Here is a 22,657-nt window from a genome sequence, read left to right as displayed (position 1 = left end):
TATTTTATTTCACTAAAAGTGAAACAATTATTCTGGTTGAAATGGAAGTAATTTATTTTCCAGATTCCTTTTCCCCTTTACACCACTCTGGCCAACAGCTTTCCTCCCTGAATAATCAGAGCTAGTTCATTGGTGTTTCACCCCACATGCCACAATGCTAGAGAGTCATTCAGAAGACAGGACCAGCTTAGGAATTCTCACCAACTTGTTACAGGGGTTTCTCTGGAAAGGCATTGCATTCCAGAAACCATCAGCTCCAACCTGCTGAGCAGGCAGGCTTCTGGTAACTGCTTGCATCTCTGCATTTCAAAAGATCCATTTTATTCAGACTTGCGTGAAGCATCTTTTCAGAAGGCATTCACTTCTACTCTTAGACCCTAGCTTTGTAACCTAAGAGAACAACCCAAGGGAGCTCACCTCTGGCTGCCCTTTGACTGTGCTTTGCTGTTGAGGGAAGGCAAGCTGACCTCATAGTGGTAAGGTTTATGTTGTTGATGGTCTGGTCACTCACAGTGTGGTCCTCAGAAGGGCAGCATGAGCATCACCTGGGAACCAGTTAGAAATACAGGGTCTCGGGCCCCACCCCAGAGCTACCAAATCAGAATCTGCCTCTTACCAAGATTCCCAGGTGATTTATATGCATGCTTCGTTTTAAGAAGCAGTGGGCTAAGGAATCTGCCTGAGATTCTTTTTGCAGCAATGGAACTCACCATCTCCTATTCCAAAGCTGTATCCATCTACTTTCTACTCCCAGTCTCTATGCAGATTTCTCTGCAGTGTTCCAGGGCAAACTATCTCTATTTTGGACAAGTTCCCAGCCAGTGGGTCTTGTAGTGATTTGCATTTCTCTGTTTCAGGTGGTCAAATGTGTATACAGCCCAGCCTACGCTAGCCAACGATACCCATTCTCCTGCAAGTTATCTTGCCCTCCTCATTCCCACAGCTGTAGTGTTACCACGTTCATAAATTATTGTTAAAGAAGGAAATTACCAAAAGAAAAAAAAATAGTCTCCATAAACCTGCAGAGTTTAGAGCTAAAGAATATGTTAAAATTTTCCATCGTGGAAATTTCCCAGCTACTGGGCTCTTCAGATTTTTTTTTTTTTTTCAGAGCTGCAAGCAAAGAATGGAAATTTCCAATTGCAGCATCGAGGGCTGCTGTTCTGCTGACTGTCTTGCTCAGCCAGGGTCATCTGCTTCTCTAAGACATCAAGGAATGCCAAGGTAGGTCTGAGAGAACACACACTTCCTCTGCAGGAAGGAAGGAATGTCGTTGTGCTGCCTCCAAGCTGTGATAAGGAGAGGGGCAGGGGAGGTGACACATGCCCTGCTCCTTCCACCTGAGTGTGAATTCTGTTGGTCTTTACCACCTATCAAATGCTTATCATATCTGACATCTTTCCAATGGCCACTGGCTGGCAGGTCTTCTGTTTTTTAAGCAATCCCTGGGGTGGGTTGGGAGATGCAGAGAGAGGAAAGGAACTGACATTTTTTGAGGTCTACCCTTCCAAGTACTCTGCCAGCTGTTTTATGTATGTTATATCATTTAGCCTTTATGTGACATCGCCCAAGGTTAACTTCTGATTTCCTGCACCCAGATTTTGGAAGCTTCGTTTGTTCTTCCTAGGACAGCCCTACCTCCCCGCAATCCTCCCAGAAAGGAGTCATCTGCAAGCATTCTGAAAGCTTCCTCTCCACCTCTTCAATCATAACAGTTCAGTTTGTTTTCCCTCTATCTAAATTGACATACATTTCCATTCACAGCTGGTCCTGGTGTCTGAATCAACAGGCGTCTAATAGTCCCTTAAATCCTGTTATGTTCCTCCCCATGCACTGTTGCTGCTATTACAGAAGTCTGATGGTGGCAGTTCCATGAACAAACACGTGTAAAGCCATTGGCACCTTGAGGACAAGGCCAAACACCTTGACTGGTTCTAGGCCAGAAAGAATGTTCTCAAACCTAAGCAAGAACCACCTATGCCTACTCTCTTCTTACTGACATCCCCTGATACCAGGAAAAGAAGAGTTAAGGAGGATTTCTGACATCCACTGTTGCTATTTATACTTATTACTTATTGAGGCAAGTTTGGTAATAATGAAGATATTTCAGCATAAAAAGATTATATCCTCAGATGGCTCCTAAGTTTTAAAAAAGAATATTTATTCCCTATCTGTGTTTTTGATCACACCCATATCCATAGATAGCAATGTCATCTTTGAGTACGGTGACCAATTTTAATGCCAACTGAAAACAGAAGTGGATGGGAGTGTGAATGGTCAACAGGAATAGTGTAGGTCTGTTTAGGCTTTAGTCTCAAAAGCTAATGTTTAGTCATTGGTTACTTCTGTAACGATGGTTTTGCTTATCCCCTTAATCCATTAAGACTGGGTCTAATTCCTTGGTGAAATTTGTCAACTGGCATTATAATGCGGGTCTGGGTCTCATATAATACGTACCATACTTCTGACAGGCTCTTTCCACTCCTCTGCGTTTGTCATTACCTAGAAGATGTTGGTCCTCTTAGTTGACAATACTGGTGATTCATACCTGTGGGTGGGGCTGAATAGACGCCTGATGACTATTCTTTTCCACGTTAGACCACAGAGATGATTAAAAAAATATATGGTTGGATTATATGCTGGTCTAATTGCTGATTGATTGACATCAATCACAGCCCCAATTCTCACCTTCCTGTTTCTCTACTCCTTGCAATGTGACTTTTCAGTAACTCGTACCAAGAGTTAGAGTCTATTTCCCGACTGGTCTTTGACTTGCTTTGACCACAAGAATGCAGCAGAAGTAACAGGGTGCCTAGTCCAAGCCTGAGCCTCAAGTATGTGTTTCCACTTCCTTTCTTGGAACCCACCATGGCTCCTTGCTTAAGTCCATTCTAACCTGCTAGGGATGAGAGATCATGTGGAGTAGAGATGAACCGTTCTAGCTGAGGCCATCCCAGCCCAGCCAGCCCAGAGCTAATGTACCACCCGACCACAGATGCATGGACAAGCCCACCAAGATCAGCCAGGCCCAGCCTGGATTAGCAAAAACACTCAGCCAACTCACGGTCTCATGAGAAATAGTAAATGGTAGCTGTTTTAAGCCACTACATTTTAAAGTGGTTCTTTATGAAGTGACAAGTAACTGAAAACAGTGACCAATTCCCTTCATTTTTTTCTTCACACCTCCTCTCCCCACCCCCCGACTGCCAGAAGCTCGGGTCAACTCTGAAGGCCAATCACAGAATCTATGTTTATTCATTTATACAGATTTATTGAACTCTTTACGGCTAACATATTTGCAATCCTCTCTTTCCTTGGTAGAGAATTTTAAAAATTTAATAATCTATTGTTTGCCATATTCGTTCTAAACCAACTCAGTCTTCTGTCTTAAATATTAGGTGATTTCTACTTAACGTCAGATTAGAAGAGATGACCCTAGAGCAAGACTGGCAAATGTTTTCTGTAACGAGCCAGCTAGTAAATATTTTAGGCTGTGCAAGCCATACAGTCTCTGTCACAAGGCTGCTGTTATAGTGCTCAAGTGGCCCTAGACTACATGTAAACAAATGGGCATGGCTGTGTTCCAAAAAAAACATAATTACAAAAACAAGCAGTGGGTAGGATTTGGCTCTCAGGCCATAGTTTGCTAACCCTTGATCTAGAGAATCTGCGTTACTGTGAAAAAACATTTTCATCTATACCACGATGCCATCAACTTTGTTGTAATTCAGCTCAATCACTTTGAAAAACAGAGAAATTAGGTCAATTTACTTCCTCGATTAGAGGACTAAGAAGGGGCTTGCTCTTCCAGAGCAGAGCTGTATGGAGACTAACAACATTAGTACCAGGGCAAGTACTACACTAAACAATGGAAAATTCCCCAGCCACCTAGTCTGTGACTGGCTATTGAGTCAATGCTAAAGGCCAGGGTGACACAAGCGATGCCTCATTTGTTTTGTTTCATTTCCCAGCCTCTAATCTCAAATACTCATTTAACAAATGTGCGCTGTATGTCACAACGAGGATGGGACTCTGGTCGTACTTGCCTACTCGGAGTTCCCTGAATGTATTGTGCTATTTCACGGCTCTCTAGCTCTGCACACAATGTTCCTTCTGCCTAGAACACACTTAGTCCTCTTTTCTTACTGGCTAACACCCACTCGCTGATCAAAACGAAGCTCAGTGATCCTGCCTCTTGGAAGACTTCCCTAAGTGCTCCTCCACCTTCTCACCCCCAACCTCCAGTCCACACACAAAGTCTCAGCATTCTTCCTACCAAATTAATAATTAAAATAGTTAATAATACTTATATGGTGCCAGGCTCTTACTAGGTGGCAGGCACTGTTCAACAGAGTCATTTAACTGAAATGATCGGTATTCTTGCCCGTTTCCCCAATCCATTCAAATCCCCAATCCATACATTCAAAAACATGTGTCGAATACCTCTGTTTTGTGAGGCAAAAAAGATAAATAAAACACTAAGCTATACAATACAGAGTGTAAGCCCACTGAGGGCACATGCTGTATCTTATTTTTTTTTTACATCTCAACACATAGCAGTGTCCGGATCTAAGGTGTTAATATTAGAAGAACGAACAAATGAAAATAGCTGACACTTATACAGTGTATAGTGTGTGCTGAGTGATATTCTAAGCTCTTTAGATGTCTAAACTCATTGAACCCTCATGACAATTTTATGGGGTAACTGGCATAATTATCACTTTTCACACGTGGGGAATCAAAGGCATGGAGAGTTTTTAAGTCACTTGCCCAAGGTCACACAACTGGTATGTGACAGAGCTGATTCTAGAGCCCATTTTCATAACCACTGGGTGAAATCAAAGTCTGAGTGACTCAGCATAAATCCATTGCCACTCCTGAAAAAATAATTCAATGGCTGCATCTTTGAGAGCTTGAATAGTCCAGTGGTAGCAGCTATGTGCGTGGGCTTAGGAGTCAAACAAAATGTGTTCACATTTGTACTCAAGCGCTCAGTGTAAGTGAGCAATGTTGTTGGAAGTGTTGACGGTGCCTCCGAAGCATACCCTCACATTTACTCATAGCTCGTTAAGGTTGCCTTCCGACTCCAAGTTGATTTCTCCCACGCCCTCGCCTCCTCGCATTGGTGGGCACGCATCAATGCTTGAGGAATGACTCCGGCACTGGTCTGCCATGTGGCCAGTGTTTGGACTCTTCACCTGTGGCAAGCAGGATTATATAGGAGATCCATCCATGTTGGCCTACTCCAATGGACACTTAGCTAATCAGCACGTTGAAGAAGACCACACAGGTGTGTCCATAATGCTGGTAACCTGGATAACCATGTGCATTATTTTAAAAGATTGCTGTCAGTCACTCACTGAAGGCTTTGGAAGTCCTCCTGGAGCCTCTCAGGTAATATGCCACTCAGTGGGGGAGATATAGACAGGGAGAGACAGTGGCTGGCCTGCAGGTATCTCTGAGGACAGATTTGCTCTGTTGATAAAGAACAGATATTTCCAACAGAATTTTGCTTCTGAAACAAAAATGGGTTTGGAAAGTTTTAGGTTTGAGCATTAGAACATTAGGAAATGAAAATGATCACAAAGTCCCTGTAGACCTTTGAAGTCCACGGTTCCGCTGGGTGTAGAACAAATGTGCCCATTCTTCTGCCTCTAGGCAGTTGCCTTAAAAAAAAAATTCAACTCATTCTTACTTCTCTTTTACTCCCTCTGTGATTAGGTAAATAGGAAGAAGCAAAGAAGCAATTTGCTTCGTAGCCTCCATTGACGGCCTAGAGCACCTAACGAAGATGTGCCAGGGCTACTCACTTCCACAAGCTTCCAGTTCTCAGATGGAGGTTCAACAGAGGCTAAAAGTGATTCAACACTTTAAGAATCGGCTCTTGCAATCAACCATGTGTCACCAGAGCACGGTGCAAGATTGTACCTGTAAGTACATGATAGTGTATGAAAAGATACTGTCTTCTCCTTTCTCCTCTACAGGCTTTCCTCCCAGCCAAGAATTAACCATGAGGGGTACCTGGCTGGCTCAGCTGGTTAAACATCCGACTTCGGCTCAGGTCACGATCTCACGGTTCATGAGTTCGAGCCCTGTGTCGGGCTCTGTGCCCACAGCTCAGAGCCTGGACCCTGTTTCAGATTCTGTGTCTCCCTCTCTCTCTGTCCCTTTTCCAGCTCATGCTCTGTCTCTCTCTGTCTCAAAAAGAAATAAACATTAAAAAAAAAAAAAAAAAAGAATTAACCATGGGACTCGTCCAGGAAAGCATGGATTGCTTGGCTGGAAGACTGGAGAAACATTCAGTTGACCAGCATTCTTGGGCACCTGCAAGTGCATGTTCCAGTGCTTGGGTAGAATTTATCACACCTTATTTACCAATTAAAATAGCCCAAATGTTATTGTAGATATAGCCCATTTCATACAGTTTAATGCTTAATAATTCTCTGCTTGCTTCATTATGTAAAACTTGCATTTTCCCATCTAGGTCATAAACTCTCTGAGGGCAGGGATCATGGCTTTGCTTCCTTTGAATCCACCACAGGACCAAACACAGAATAGAGGGGCACAATACTGGGTGGTTAAAAGGGCATGACCATGAGACGGTGTCTGAGACCTGGGTGGCTTCCATGCCCCCTGCCCCATCTAGCTGGATTAAGACTTTCAGGAAGCATTGAAATCTCTGAGATGTAATTTCTTCAAGTTAAGATTGCCCCACTCACATCATTGGTTCATTGGGAGGATCGGATAAGATAATGTATGTGAGAGTATTTTGTAAACCAAGATTTGCAAACTACTGAAATGTGAGAAATCATCAGAAGAGGCACTTAGTAAATATCTGATTGATTTTTAATGATAAAGTAGTGTCTTCCTCTCTTCCCTACATTCAGTTCTTCAGGGGTTTTGCTTCTCAGGATTTGAATTTATCTGAGTGGAAAGCTGCTCTACATCTTTCTGATTCTGTGTAGAATGTCTCCTAGTGCATTTCACCCTATAGTTATCTTAAAGTTTGATTGACATTTAATCAAATCAACCAAAAAAGTCACAAAGCATGCCATGGTCACATAGGCCTCCTGGAGACCAATAGCATTTGTAACTCACTAGAGTTCCAGAGCCTTTTTTTGTGTCACATCTGCCTACTCCGCTGTACCCCAGGCAAGGATTATGTATATTTCTATATTCTAGCACATACTTGATACATGGGAGTGTCAGATCATTGCCCTAAGCCCAGGCCAGCTGAGAAGAAAATGAAAAAGTGGCACCTTATATGAGAAATTTTACAAAGAGATGACACTATGAAACAGACTTTTAGAATGGTTCGTTTATTTAGAGTCTTCATTTTCTACTTGTTCTTAGCAAAGAAGACAATCTCTCCATAGTAACAGAATTCTATATGATAAATTAGAAAACTCCCCTTTCAAACATGGTTATTCCTCAAATGCTTCTGTAAGATATCAAATTTAGGCACAAGGTTTCTTCTCACTTAACTGGAAAAAAAAAATGGAGACACCAAGACATAAACTAAGTTGTATAGTCTAGAGATTATTATATGGATTTTTGGTTCTCTAATACTCTTAGTCTTAGTAACATGAAAGAAGAAGCAACTAGAGAACTAATGACTTTTTTTGGTCATCTTTACTGAAAATGTTCCATTTCAGTATTTTTGGTTAATTCATGAAAGCTGCTTGATTGAGCCTTTTTTTCTTCCCCAAGTTCAATCACAGAGTACCAACTGCAGGACTTATATACAGAGTTGAGGCATTTTGGTGATATGTGGAATCCAAACCAATTGTGAACTCCATTAATGAACATATTTAAGATGCCCTTTTTTATGGGGCATAAAAAGAGAAAACTATTTTTCAGAATTAACTGATCCAGAACAGTTTTCGGAAACCTCATTTCTATTCTTTTAAAATTGATTACAGAAAGTTTCAAACATACCCAAAGGTAGAAGAATAGTAAAAATGAACCCATTCTTATGAACCTGTCATCCAGCTTCAACATAAGGGCAATCTTGGCAAGCCTCATTTTTATTTTTTAATTTTAAAAAATGTTTATTTAGAGAGAGAGAGAGAGGCAGAGAGAGAAGCCCAAGCAGGCTCCACACTGTCTTCATTGAGCCCGACATGGGGCTCAAACCCACGAACCGTGATCTCACGACCTGAGCTGAAATCAAGAGTCAGACACTTAACCGACCGAACCACCCAGGAGTCTCAAAAATGTTTATTTATTTTTGAGAGAGAGAGTGCAAGCAGAGGAGGGGCAGAGAGAGAGAGGGAGAGAGAGAATCCCAAGCAAGTTCTGCACTATCAGCAGTAAGCCTGATTCAGGGCTTGAATTCACGAACTATGAGATCAAGATGAGCCGGAGTCTGATGCTTAACCAACCGAGACACCCAGATGTCCCTATCAGACACTTTTCTTTTTCATTCTTGTATCTCTGTCACCTCTCCTGAGGCTGACATGGGACCAGCTCCTTGAATAGTCCATACTAGAAGAAAAATACTAAACAGGAGGAGGAGATGGTAAATTTTAAATTTATTAATTTATTAATTATTCTCTACCTGTGACACAGTGCCTTGTTTCTTCTGACTAACATGCTGCAGGGAAATAGTGATAATGGGAAAGAAAGCATTTCCAACAACAGAACTGACTCTTTGTCCCTTTGCCCCAATGATATATAGCGAGTGGCAGAACGAGGGGTCACTCCATTCTTGATCCTAAAGAGAAAGGCCCAGGACAAATCTTGTAACGCAAATGTTTCAAGGCAGAGAGTTTCTTATATGTAACATATTACTCATTTATTAAATATATATATATATATATATCAAATTACATATATATGTAAAATTTTTTTGCAGAGTACAAATAGCATGCTGTATTATTGTTCTAAGATTTATCAAAATGCATACCAATTTGTAGCCAAATCATACCCATAGGGAATCTAAAATAATAATAATTTTTTAAAGTAAATTAGAGGGGCACTGAGGTGTCACAGTTGGCTGAACATCCAACTCTTGATTTGGGCTCAGGTCATGATCCCATGGTCATGAGATTGAGCCCTACATTGGGCTCCATGCTTAGCTTGGAGCCTGTTTAAGACTCTCTCTCTTTCCCTCTGCCCCCTCTCCCACTTGTGTGCTCTCTCAAAAAAAAAATAATAAAAATAAAAATAAAAATAAATGAAAGAAATAATGGGGCACCTGAGTGGCTCAGTTGGTTAAGTGTCCAACTTTGGCCCAGGTCATGATCTCACAGTTGGTTGGGTTTAAGCCTCACATCAGGCTCTCTGCTGACAGTTCAGAGCCTGGAGCCTGCTTCAGATTCTGTGTCTCCTTTTCTCTCTCCCCTTACCCTGCTCACACTCTCTCTCTCTCTCTCTCTCTCTCTCTCTCTCAAAAATAAAATAAACATTAAAAATCAAAAAAATAAATACATAAAAGAAGTAAATTAGAATGATGAATTTGGGTAGAAGTCATATGGCTTTAACAAAACTTCGATTTCTTCCTTTACGTTGTTCCCCCTGGTAAAACAGCAAAATTCTTACCTAGATGGTAAGATTTGTACCATTTGCTTAATTTTAAGATCTTTGGTTGCTCTTGGGAACAAGTATACTGCTGTGGCATGAAGTGGAAGGTATAATTTGAAGCCAGACTAGAGAAAAAAAGGCTCCTTTTAGAAATAATATATTCATGAAAATGTAAAAGTATCAAAAAAGGCTTAATAATTTCACCAAGTAATGTAAAGCTAAATGTCATTTGCAAGTTCCTTACAGAACTATAACAAACTTTGTAGAACTCAAGCCTTCCATGGAAGAAGGTTTTAAAACTTCTTTTAAAGCCAACACAATGGGAAGAGCCAACCACAGAATGTGTTGCACTGTTACTCCCTGTGGTTATTTGCTTTATCAGCCACGATAACTGATTTTGCATTCAGTAAAGACTTAAGAAAGGTTGGGGCGCCTGGGTGGCTCAGTTGGTTGAGCATCAGACTTCGGCTCAGGTCATGATCTCACGGTCTGTGAGTTCGAGCCCCGCGTCGGGCTCTGTGCTGACAGCTCAGAACCTGGAGCCCGTTTCGGATTCTGTGTCTCCCTCTCTCTCTGACCCTCCCCTGTTCATGCTCTGTCTCTCAAATAAATAAACGTTAAAAAAAATTAAAAAAAAAAAAAAGACTTAAGAAAGGTAAAGATGAACACTTATCATATTTCTTTCCCATGTGGACTTTTAAAATCCAGGACAATAGCTTTCCTTTTTCCTCTAGTAATTAGACTCTGAAAGGAATCTGGAAAGTGTTACACACAGGAGTGGTATTCAGTCAAAACAGGGCTCATTTCCAGCTCTGCTTGAGTTTGTTGCTGTCTACGTGTGATGTTGAAGGGAGTGAGGAAAATAAACTTCCCCAATTATTACATGGTGCCAATGACTTGACTTGGCTTTGAAGAAATAAATTGCATTGCTTCCTCAGTATATTCACAATCAGTCTCTGAGATGCAGGGATATGGTTATTCCATCAGAAAAAAAAAACCACATTTAATTATTTAAGACAACTAAGTACTTCATGTGAAAACTACCAACTTAACAGAGGGAGGGAAATAACTCTTAAAATAGGCTCAAGGGGTAGGGGTGCCTGGGTGGCTCCATTGGTTAAGCATCTGATCAAACCCTGTGTCGGGCTCTATGCCGGGTATGGAGCCTGCTTAAGATCTTCTCCCTCTGCCCCTTCCCTCCCTCCCTCCTTCACTCTCTCTCTCTCTCCCTAAGAAAAGAAGGAAGGAAGGAAGGAAGGAAGGTAGGAAGGAAGGAAGGAATAGGATCAAGCCAGTAAACCTAAGGAAAGGGGAAAAAAACAAAGAAGGATAAGTAATAAGAAAAAGAATGAAAATAAATATATCCATTACCACAAAAATTTGAATGAATCAAATTTCCCTTTTAAAGACAAACTTTCAGGTTAGGTTGAAAAACAAAATTAAACTATGAAACTGACTTCAAATAAAATGGCAAAGAAAATTGGAAAATAAATGATTGGGTAGATGTATGTCAGGCAAATCCAAAACCAGGAGTGACAATATTAATATCAAACTCAAGGCCAGAAACATTAAATAGGAACAAGAGGATGGAATGTGCCACACAGTGGCAGAGATTGCTAGATGCCTATGCCATCCACACCCATCCCTCTTTACCCTTGCTAACAAAACCTCAATTTAATTCGGTACAGCAATGTGTACAGATAAAAAATTAATTTTCCTATCCTATTTTACAATTAGGAGTGAACAATAAGTTGTAAGCAGACATAAGTTGATAGGTGGGCCTGCTGACGTCTGAGTTGGAAGCTATTCTTTTCTGACTTCTTTTTCCTCCTTCATGACTGGAATATACATGTGATGGCTGGAGCTGCAGAAGCCATCTTGCAACCATGACTTGGAAAATGGATACCACATACTAAAAGGTAACAGAGCAGGAAGACAAAAGGAGCTTGCATTCCCGATGACCATGGAGCCACTATACCAGCCCTGAACTTTTTACCACCAGGTATATTTTATGTTTGAGAAAAACACATTTCTATTCAGCCACTATTATTTTGGTATCATTTTATTTGTAGTCAGCTCAATTTCCTGTGGCACAGATATAAACTTGAAAAAACATAACAGTTGTCAGTTGTTATGCACTAAAAAGCATAGCATAAAAATTGTTTTAAATCAAAACCACCAGAGAGTGTTAAAAGAGAAGAGAATCCACTAGAAAGACATGCAGAATTTGAGGAAATGGCAAGCTTAGTAGTAGGTTTTCATTCAATTCTTTCAGAGTTTGATAGAATATGAAATCAAACACAAGCAAGAATATAGAAGAATGTAATATATAATATAATAAAACTATTTAATATAATAATAATAACTATAGGCTTATAATAATATAACTATAAGCTTATTATATATGCATGAATATATGAATTTATGTATGATTCATATATAGTATAAAAAAATAAATTTATACCTTACAAAAAAGAGAATATGCAATCTTTTTATAGGTGTGTGGAATATTTACAAAATCAATCATGTACTTGGCCGTAGAGGATGAAAGCTATTGTGGTATCAGGTACAGAGGAAAGATGCTGGAACTAGATGGTCTGTTCTACAACTTGCTGGCAGTGACCTTGGGCAACTTACTTAACCTTCTAGGGTTTTGTTTCTTTATCTACAGACTTGGGATCATAACAGCTAGAAATTTTATCTTTTACAATTATTTTTTTTTTTAATTTTTTTTAACGTTTATTTATTTTTGAGGCAGAGAGAGACAGAGCATGAACAGGGGAGGGGCAGAGAGAGAGGGAGACACAGAATCGGAATCAGGCTCCAAGCTCTGAGCTGTCAGCACAGAGCCCGACGCGGGGCTCGAACTCACCGACCGCGAGATCATGACCTGAGCCAAAGTCTGACGCTTAACCGACTGAGCCACCCAGGCGCCCCCCTTTTTTTTTTTTTAATTTTTTTTAACGTTTATTTATTTTTGAGACAGAGAGAGACAGAGCATGAGCGGGGGAGGGTCAGAGAGAGAGGGAGACACAGAATCTGAAACAGGCTCCAGGCTCTGAGCAGTCAGCACAGAGCCCTATCTTTTACAATTATTATGATTTCTCCCAGCCTAGCATTTTCCAGCTTGATGTCCATCCATCTCCCTACACAAAGCTGCTGGCACTGCATGTAACTGACTCTAGGTGGAGGTGCCAGGCCATCAGATGGTCATCACTGTGTCACAGTGGGAGGGTCAACAGCAGGAATAGAAGGTTAACCTCCCTCAGATTGGTGAACACGATGCTGTCTACAACGGAATTCAAGAGCACCAAAAGAATGTTAAATGGATGAATTGTTACTTGCAGGAAAAAGAAACAGGAACCATGTTTCCAATTATTCCTCATTTCAGACAACAACTAGCTGTTTCCGTTGGCTGGCACGGTAGCTGAATGGGGAATGCTATTGAGTAAACTCTGCCGAAGAAGGATGAATGCGGGCCAGTGAATTTTCTGACACAGTCCCAGCTTTATTTTTGCTTATTGCTGGCAAGCTAATACGAGGGACATTAAAAAACAAGTGACAAAAACTTTATAAATAAGGTTTAAAGGACAAGAAGTCTCCATAGTCCCCCCAAATGTAAACATTTTGTACTGATAAGGATTATTTGTGACATAAGACAGAATCTCTAAATTTAGCTGTTGGTTAGAAAAAAGAAAAAAAAAAACCCACTTAATATAAATCTTTTAAAAACCCATAAAATAAAACATTTCTTAATATCACAAAAGCAGAACTCTGAAGTACTTAAAAATATATTTTTTGATGGTTATTTTTGAAAGACAGAGAGAGTGTGGTCAGGGGAGAGTCAGAGAGAGAGGGAGACAGGATCAGAAGCAGGCTCCATACTGTCGGGGCAGAGCCAGATGTGGGGCTCTAACCCACAAACCATGAGATCATGACCTGAGCTGAAGTCAACGCTTAACTGACTGAGCCACCCAAGCACCCCTGTACTTAAAATATTTAACCTAAGGAAAAGATGGTATTTTAATTTTGTGAGCAAGTACTTTAATACATTAAAATATACGACCCTAAGGACACTATTAATTGTACGTTTTAATAATTATTTCATATAAGTAAATTATAAATATACAGGCCATTTTATAAATTATAAACATTCAATATGTTTATGCATTTAAGTAAAATTAGACGTAATAAAATATTAGACCTATAAAAACATAAAAGTTTTATCCCTGAACTTAGGGGGAAAGCAGAAATGAACTAAAGATAGTAAGTCTTCCCCCCTCATTTTAGGTCGCAAACACTTGATAAACTGATGTCAACAGGGAATGAATGGGGTGTATGTTCCTTTGCTTTGGGGGGCCTGCAGTATCATCAGCAGAGTGATCTTTATGTTTTTGTCCATTTTTCATGTTTCATCACAAACATTAATGTACGAATAGATAAATTCAGGATGGTTATTATTTTTGGTCCAAACTATATCCTAACTCACGAGCTATTCCTATGTTCTCTCAGCATTACCTTAGTGTATCAGTTCTTTACCAATCTTTACTCATTCCTCTCTTTAAAAAGTTTTGTGTGACAACATCAGCTCCCATCTTTCTGCTTAGAATGAACTTCTCGCTAACCTCTGCACACATAAATGTCCTTTCTCAGCCTCTCCGTAAGCTGTTGTCGTTCACAGAAGCTCCATCACAGAAGCTCCATGTATAAGAAAGCATTAAACTCAGGAAAAAGTCCCCCCCCCCCCACCTACGGGGTTTCAGACTTACTCAGATACAAGGCAAACGATGCATGCTTCCCCAGCGAAGATACATAGAGAGTGCCCATTTAGCTGAAGACAGAGAGAGACAGAAACAGAGAGGAGAGAGGCGGAGACCAGACTTCCCCTGTCCAAACTGTACTAGAAGTAGAGATTCTGTATTTCTGTAATGCAGATTATTAGCACAATGCTATCAGGATTACATGGATTGTTTTTTTATTCAACTTGGCAGATAGTAGTACATACTTACCAGATTGACTTGATGAAATCAGTGTTAAGAACTACTTTAAAATGATTAGAAGAATTCTTTTTCTGGGGGCGCCTGGGTGGCTCAGTCGGTTAAGAGTCCGACTTCGGCTCAGGTCATGATCTCACGGTCCGTGAGTTCCAGCCCCGCGTCGGGCTCTGTGCTGACAGCTCAGAGCCTGGAGCCTGCTTTGGATTCTGTGTCTCCCTCTTTCTCTGCCCCTCCCCCACTCACTCTCTCTCTCTCTCTCTCTCTCTCTCTCTCTCTGTCTCTGTCTCTGAAAAATGAATAAGCCTTAAAAAAAATAATAAAAAATAAACAAATTTTTTAAAAAAGGAATTCTTTTTCTGGTCTAGATATTTTTAAAGGATTTTTTTTTATCATCCCCCAAATTGTCTTCCTAAAATTCGTTATGAGTCTATCTAATCACCTAAGGCACAGGATCGCCTTGCATTCCTGCCTTCTCCCAACACACGAAGGTCAGATGCCTCATGCTGCCTCATCCTCGTGATGGGAAGACATGCCACAAAGCAATTTTAAAGGATAAAGAAGGGTTAAGAAGAACAGAGAAGGGGTTCTGAGGAAAATACAGTATATGAAACCAGCAATCTTTCTGTCCACTTGTAAAGTGGACTTGTAAAGCCTTTTTGAATCTATCTTGTCCCCTGTTGTTTTCCCTGCGTCAGGCAGGGAACTCAGTTATGCCTATTAAGAACTCCATCTGCCTCTGAACAGGAACAGATCGAGTCGGGTGGGGTTGTGGGGCGAAAGATGGGGATTAAAAGTCTTTAGAGTTTGAACAAGAAGAAAGGTGAAAAGTGAAAATTACATGTAATTGTCAGTTTCTTCCTCAAGCATCACTCGGGTTACAAGATAATTTGCAGTAGGCGGCCACGTTTGTTACAAACCTAACTAGCATCATCATTCTGGGACCGGGATGTGCGTCCCTTCCACTTGCTGGTCAATATCTCACTCAGAATCCAATCATTTACAATGAGTCACAATGCATGACTCAAGATTCAACTAGCTACAGTATTTCTCCTCATATTAGATTTAATGTTCCTTTAAGATTGGCTTGTGGGAGGGTTCCTTCCCCACTCCCAGGTAGCTATAGATTTTTGTCACATTGTGTCTGTTGTATGAACATCTCTATGTGGGAGTGTGAGTAAAATGCAATGTGTACATATATAGTGTTGGAGCAGTGCTATCATCAGAAACACAAGTTTAAAGAAAATATTGATTTCACCAATTCATGCAAGGAAAAGACAAATTAACTAAAACAAACACCATATTACAGAATGCATCTGATTTCATTTTTAAAATCAAGTAATTTTTACTCAAATTTTACAAATTTGATTCAGTCATTTCTCATATGCTAGGGATCAAAATCTCCCTCATATATTTGAATTATTCATCATAGATGTCAAACATTACACAAAGATTTATGGTGAAATTAATCCTGTGGATCAAGCACACGTGGCTGCTCCCCAATTGCATTTGACAGCATTTCCATCTTTCAGTGGTTCCTGAAAAGTCTAACAACAGGTTTGCCTAAGTCAGAGCCTTTCTTGCTACCAGAGGCACTTCCATGGCTTTTCATGGTGTGCAAGACAGGTACATTTGAATCCATATCATATAACTTTGCTGGGTATTCAAGTGTGATCACTAATTAATGAATCTTTGTGCAGCTGGATTAATCAACCCTGAACCAAATCCTTCCAAGACGTTTTTTTATTGCTTCTGGCCGAAGGTGAAGGGCTCACACTCCCAGGTCGTGCATTCATAGCCTTTGACCACTGGCCCCAATCTGACCTTCTGCTACATCCATCCCTTCTGTGCTGGTCCCACTCACATCCTCACTCTTCTCCAGGCACATCCTGTACCTTCCCGCCTTCGTGAGTTGACTCAGACTGCTCTTCTCACCTGGAATATTCTTTGCTTTTTGCTCTGTAAACTCAGCTCTTATTCATTCTTTTTGTCAATTTTGTATTTTTTAGGTACCCAAAATAATGCGTGACCACATTCTCCTTGGAAAGCTCTTCAACCAACATAGAGGTATATATACAGTACAAACTGAAAGTCCCCATGAATTCTAGCCCTTCCCTCCACTCCCCACTATCTGCCAGTGGCACTCCTCTCCTCCCAATTTGCTAGCTATCCTTCCAACTCTTTCCCTCTGCATTTAATGTACAAATACAATTTTTGTTTATTTTGTTTTTAAGTAAGCGGAATTGAACTCTACAGTCTGTTCTGTGGCTAGGTTCCTCCTCCTCGAGGCCACTATTAAATTCCTGCTCTCCCCTGAGGACCCCCTCACTGCTATAGCCTCTCTCCGCCTCCCCCATTACCCTGCCTTGAACCTCTTACTCCTGACACCCATGGCACTCTATTGGCTTCTGATTCACCTCTATGATATTGGGTTCTTTAACTTCCTTATGTGTAAAAGTCTTCTCACTGGAATGCAAAGTCTTTGAGGGCAGGAGGTTATCTATATCTTTTGTGGTGTTTAGAACTGTATTATGCACAAAGTAGGCATTCAAACTAGTTTACTGAGTAAGTGAACTCGATTCTCCATGTCCTGTCTACGGTGGGAAAGCTGTGCTTAAATGGAGAGAAACATACAAACGTACTGTAATGGCATCCTTTAGAGTTTCCATGGCCTCTCCTAAGAATTTCCCCCAATGTTTCCTATGTGGCGGGCTGGTAGATTTCTACAAGTCAGCTGAGAAGTGCAGCACTTCTGTGACAGGTCAGAGAGCCCAGGCAAAACTTTTCTTCTGGGACCTCTCAGACCAAGGACAGCTCCACCAGCTTAAAAACCCACAGAGAAAAAAACTTTCTTACAGTGAAGGGAAGTTTGTAGTGCAGACTGATGGAGCAAAGGGTCACGAAAAAAGCATAGATGACCCAAGGAAAACTCACTCGCAGACGTTTAGATCTAAAATTTCAACTCTCATGGAACCACTTCTCCGGTGGAATTAATCACTGGCACAACAGCCGTGGCAATTCAAAAAGCCATTCGCTTTTCCTTTTAACATAAAATCTGTAAAGTCAAACTTGGTATTCCTTTTTAAAAATGTGATTTTCTCAGGTCATAGAGGTAGCAAAACAACCAATATGACATCTCGTGTTTCATTTTAAATGCTGTCTCTTGAATAAGTCACTAAATACTTCTATGCCTCAGTTTCTTTATCTCTCTATAAAGTGAAATAACAATAGTGCCTACACTTCTGGCTTCTGAGCATTAAAACGAAATAATCAAGTGCAATATGTAGCAAAGTCTGACTCACAGTAAGCACTCAAAAATGTTAGCTATGATGAGGATGATTACATTATGGCTTCTCACGTCTATGTCAGGAGCTGAAAGGTTTTTCTACCAGGGACTTCAGCCAAAGAAGGCAGACAAGAAAGAACACTGTTGAACTGTTATAATGGTGAACATTATGAGCAATATTTCTTGGAAAATGCTATTCAATTCCTTCAGTCTCATTACGACGAATTTGCTTAGAATCTTTATTAAAGTATTACTTGAAACAAATGGATTATTAAATGCAAAAAATATCTTTTTTTGTTAGAACCTTCCTCTGAAATAGTATTAGTCATAACTGGATTTTACATTCCTTTTGACATCTTACATGTCTTCTATTAATAGTGTCAATTCTTTGGGTGCCTGGCTGGCTTAGTCAGTTGAGTGTCTGACCCTTGATTTCAGCTCAGGTCATGATCCCAGAGTCATGAATTTGAGACTCATCGGGCTTCATGCTGAGCGTGGAGTATGCTTGGGATTCTCTCTCTGCCCTTCCCCACATGCTCTCTCTCTCAAAACAAATAAACCTAAAACAATTTTTTAAAATAGTTTCAATTCTTAAGTCCAAATAACCAATCAAAAGGATCTAACTTAATATTTAATAACTAATTTGTTTTAGCAATAAAGTTGCTGTTGGTTTCAAAGGAGAGCTTCTAAATCCTTCAAGTGAGGTCATTAATCAAAACAGATAAAATCAGGGGTGCCTGGGTGGCTCAGTCAGTTAAGTGTCCAACTTCAGCTCAGGTCATGATCTCACGGTCCATGAGTTCGAGCCCTGTGTCTGTGCTGACAGCTCAGAGCCTGGAGCCTGCTTCAAATTCTGTGTTTCCCTCCCTCTCTCTCTCTCTCTCTCTCTGCCCCACCCCTGTCTGTCTCTCTTTCTCTCTCTCAAAAATAAACATTGGGGAAAAAACAAAACAAAAAAAAACCCCCAGATTTTAGTTAATAACTAAATACTTAGAATACTGCAGATAACCAACATAGTTAAAATACTTCAAATTTTTGATTTTAGGGTCTCAAATCATTATGGAGACCCACCCTGTTACTGAGTCCACACTGTGGACATTCACAGAAAAAATCTGAAGCAACGAGCCAGTTACTTCTGACACAAAGGCACCAGTCACCGGAGAGTTTCAGGTTGAAATACTCAGTTATACAATTGTTTATTTCACCCAGGCTATTTCTATATAATAAATCAATGTAGACTATCTGAATATTTAAGATGTGTTCATCAATGTACAGGCTAAGGCCATAGGATTTGAGGTCAGAAAGATAAGAGTTTCAATTTCAACTTGGTAACCTCCTAGTAAGTGGACTTGGGCAAATTGTCTAACCTTTTTGAAGACTCAGTTTCCTCATCCCTAAAATGGGACTAACACTTGTTTTGCTGGATGGAAAGGATAAAATGAGGTGATATATAGAGTTTAATTGACAGTGGGTAGACACTGAGTCATTTTTTTTTCTTTTTAGCCATTTCAGTTTCTAAGCTGTGACGATAAACAAGTAAATACATAATGTATCAGATGATGATAAGCACTGTGGAGAAGAACACATGGGGACCCTAAATGCCAGCCAATTGGGAAAGGAGTAGGCTACAATAAGGAAAATGAAAAAGTAGATGGAGATGTGGATGAGGTGGCTTAGTCTCAGTCCATGCATATAAATGTCGTCAAGAAGCACGAGCGAGTTGTGCTCTTTCTGATTTCATTGTTTCATACTTGAGACCATCACAAACAGGAGGACACAGCCTATAATTGTGCAGGCAAGTGGAGAAGAGGAAAAAGTTAGGAATGAGGAGGTGGGGGAGCTGAGATTGGGGGGCTAATGATCTGTAGGGCCAGCCATTTGTGACAGTGGCCCTCAGTCCTAAACACTGGCCCTCAGTCCTAAACAGCATCCATGGGCCTGGAAACTCACATTTCCCATTGGTACCCAACAATGCAGTCTAGAGAGTATGTTGGGTTGTAGCAGCAGTTTCTTTTGATGATTAAAAAAAAACTGCTTTAGGGGCGCCTGTGTGGCTCAGTCGGTTGAGTGTCTGACTTCGGCTCAGGTCATGATCTCGCAGTCGGTGGGTTCGAGCCCCGTGTCGGGCTCTGTGCTGACCACTCGGAGCCTGGAGCCTGCTTTGGATTCTGTGTCTCCCTGTCTCTCTGCTCCTCCCCTGCTCATGCTCTGTCTCTCTCTCTCTGTCAAAAATAAATAAACATTTAAAAAAAATTTTTTTTAAATTGCTTTAAAAATAAAATCACCTCATTTACAGGAAGGATAGGACAAATACAGCAAATCTGAAAGATTTAGAGAAAATAAGCCACCTAGAATCCCATTTGCCTAATGCATTTAATATCAGCGATTGAGTTTATTTCCTCCTAGATTTTCTGTATGTATATTTGAAGATGACGGAAATCATACTGTATACAATTATGGATTCTGTGCTTTTATATTTATTTATTTATTTATTTATTTAATGTTTATTTTTATTTTTTAAAATATTTTTTTAATATTTTCTTTTTTTTTAATGTTTGTTTATCTTTGAGAGAGACAGAGACAGAGTGCGAATGAGGGAGGGACAGAGAGAGAGGGAGACACCAAATCCGAAGCAGGGTCCAGGCTCTGCTCTGTCTGCACAAAGCCCTACGTGGGGCTCAAAATCACCAACTGTGAGAACGTGCCCTGAGCCGAAGTTGGACGCTCAACCGACTGAGCCACTCAGGCGCCCCAAAATATTTTTTAATGTTTGTTTATTCTTGACAGCGCAAGAGACAGAGTATGAGTGGGGGAGGGGCAGAGAGAGAGGGAGACACAGAATCTGAAGCAGGCTCCAGGCTCCGAGCTGTCAGCACACAGCCCAGTGATGTGGAGCTCAAACTCAGGAGTCGTGAGATCATGACCTGAGCTGAAGCTGGAAGCTCAACCGATTGAGCGACCCCGGTGACCCCGTGCTTTAAAAAAAATTTTTTAATGTTTATTTATATTTGAGAGAGAGAGAGAGAGACAGTGTGTGACTGGGAGAGGAGAGAGAGAGGGAGACAGAATCCAAAGCAGAATCCAAAGCTGAGCTGTCAGCACAGAGCCTGATATGGGGCTTGAACTCACAAGTCGTAAGATCATGACCTGAGCCAGAGTTGGATGCCCAACGGACTGAGCCACCCAGGTGTCCCTAAATATAAGATTGTCTCATACGCATTTTCCTTGTTGCTAACCAGGTTTTCCTAACTATCCTTTTAACATATGAATAATACATTGTTAAACAAATCGTAATTTACTTGTATTGTTAGATGTTTAGACTCTTTCCAATTTCTTGATATTATAAATATCACATCAATACACATTTTCCTGTATATTTTCTCTTCCATGCTTTAGATTACCTTCTTAGAATTGATTTTCAGAATTTTCAAAACATAAAATGTTCCAGGACATCAACATTTTATGACTCTTTATATATACTGCCAAATTGCTTTTCAAAGGGATTATATCAAGGTGTAGTCCCAAGAATGACGTGTGAGAATAACAAATCTCAGTGTACCCTTGAAAACAGTGGCCTATTACATCATTAATTTTTTTTTTTTTTTTTTTGCAGTTTCAGTTTCCAGAATGTGATAATAAACAAGTGAATACATGGTATATCAGATGGTGATAAGCACTGTGGAGATCGGCAAACTGAGGGAAGGGAGAGTGGTAAGGGGTTGGGGGTTGCTATTTAAATAGAATGATCAGGAAAGACCTCTCTAAAAGGATGGCATTTGAGTAAGAGCTGAAGGAAGAGAGGAAGCAAGATATAAGAATCATCTGAGCGAAGATGCTTTCCGGCAGAGAAAACACCAAGAAAGGCCCTAAGGTAGATTTCTGTTTATTGAACAGTCCTGGAGGAACAGCAAGAGGGCCAGAGTGTTCCTGTTGCTGAGAAGAGGGGTGTGTGGAAAGAGAGGAGACCAAAAGGAAAGCGGGCAGTCAGGACATGTAAGGCTTTATCAGCCACTGTAAGGACTTTCTTTTTTCTTTGAGAGAGAGAGAGCATGCTCATAGTGGGGGAGAGGAGCAGAAGGAGAGAGGGACAATCTTAAGCAGGGTCCATGCTCAGTGGGGAGCCCAATATGGGGCTTGATCCCGTGACCCTGGGATCATGGCCTGAGCCTAAATCAAGAGTCAGACACTCAAGTGACTGAGCCACCCAAGCGCCCCATAAGGACTTCTTTTATTTTGAGCTAGATGGGAAGGCACTGAAGGGTTTCCAAAAGAGGGGAGTCGGGAATTGTCTTTTGTTTTATACGATTAGCCGATGTGTTCAGAATAGATGAAATATGCTCGAAACCAAACTCGGCCTCTTCCCCAGCAAACCTCCTACATTCCTAGCATCTCCATCCTTTGATTCATCAATGCTCAAAACCTCAGTCATCTTTTGCATCTCAAAACCAACTGTCACCAAACCCTGTCAATCCTCCCTCCAAAACGTCACTTGCGTTTGCCTTCTTTATCCATTCCTATTGTCTAAACCCTACCACGATCTAACTGGTCCTCCCATCTTCTATCCTTCTGTTCACCACTCATACCACTCAGTGCTTGTCAGAGCAATCATCCTAGCAAAGCTGACCATTTATGGGTTTACCCTTTATCTTTGCTACCCCTTCCCCCAATAAAGTCCGAATTCTTTAGAATGGAATTCAAACTCTACCACAATCTGATTCTAATCCAGCAGTCAAAACTTATCTCCCATTCTTATTCAGAATTAAGTGTGCCTTCCTGTCTAACAAGTTTTCGGACCCAGCTGTGGACTTTCTCACCATACACCTTTGCTTACATTGTCTCCCCTTCCCTTCCA

At 40.7% G+C, this 22,657-nt stretch overlaps 2 long non-coding RNA genes across 3 annotated transcripts; both read left to right on the top strand.

Annotated features, from left to right (window-relative positions):
* Positions 1–540: 540 nt before the first annotated feature.
* LOC125161269 (uncharacterized) lies at positions 541–11,404 on the top strand. The gene is made up of 4 exons (XR_007150518.1): positions 541–628; positions 1,112–1,224; positions 5,722–5,930; positions 11,263–11,404. It is a non-coding gene; the product is annotated as an uncharacterized LOC125161269 (long non-coding RNA).
* Position 11,405: 1 nt separating this feature from the next.
* Positions 11,406–21,459, top strand: LOC125161270 (uncharacterized). 2 transcript variants are annotated; one of them, XR_007150520.1, is made up of 3 exons: positions 11,406–11,527; positions 16,529–16,586; positions 21,419–21,459. It is a non-coding gene; the product is annotated as an uncharacterized LOC125161270 (long non-coding RNA). The 2 variants fall into 2 exon arrangements; XR_007150519.1 differs by lacking the exon at positions 21,419–21,459 and adding an exon at positions 19,309–19,475.
* The last annotated feature ends 1,198 nt before the right edge of the window (positions 21,460–22,657 follow it).

The sequence above is a fragment of the Prionailurus viverrinus genome, chromosome A2 (assembly GCF_022837055.1).
Source record: "Prionailurus viverrinus isolate Anna chromosome A2, UM_Priviv_1.0, whole genome shotgun sequence".
Lineage (NCBI taxonomy): Eukaryota > Metazoa > Chordata > Mammalia > Carnivora > Felidae > Prionailurus > Prionailurus viverrinus.
The sequence above is the reverse complement of the archived record's forward strand: the minus strand, read 5'-3'. Positions and strand labels throughout refer to the sequence as shown.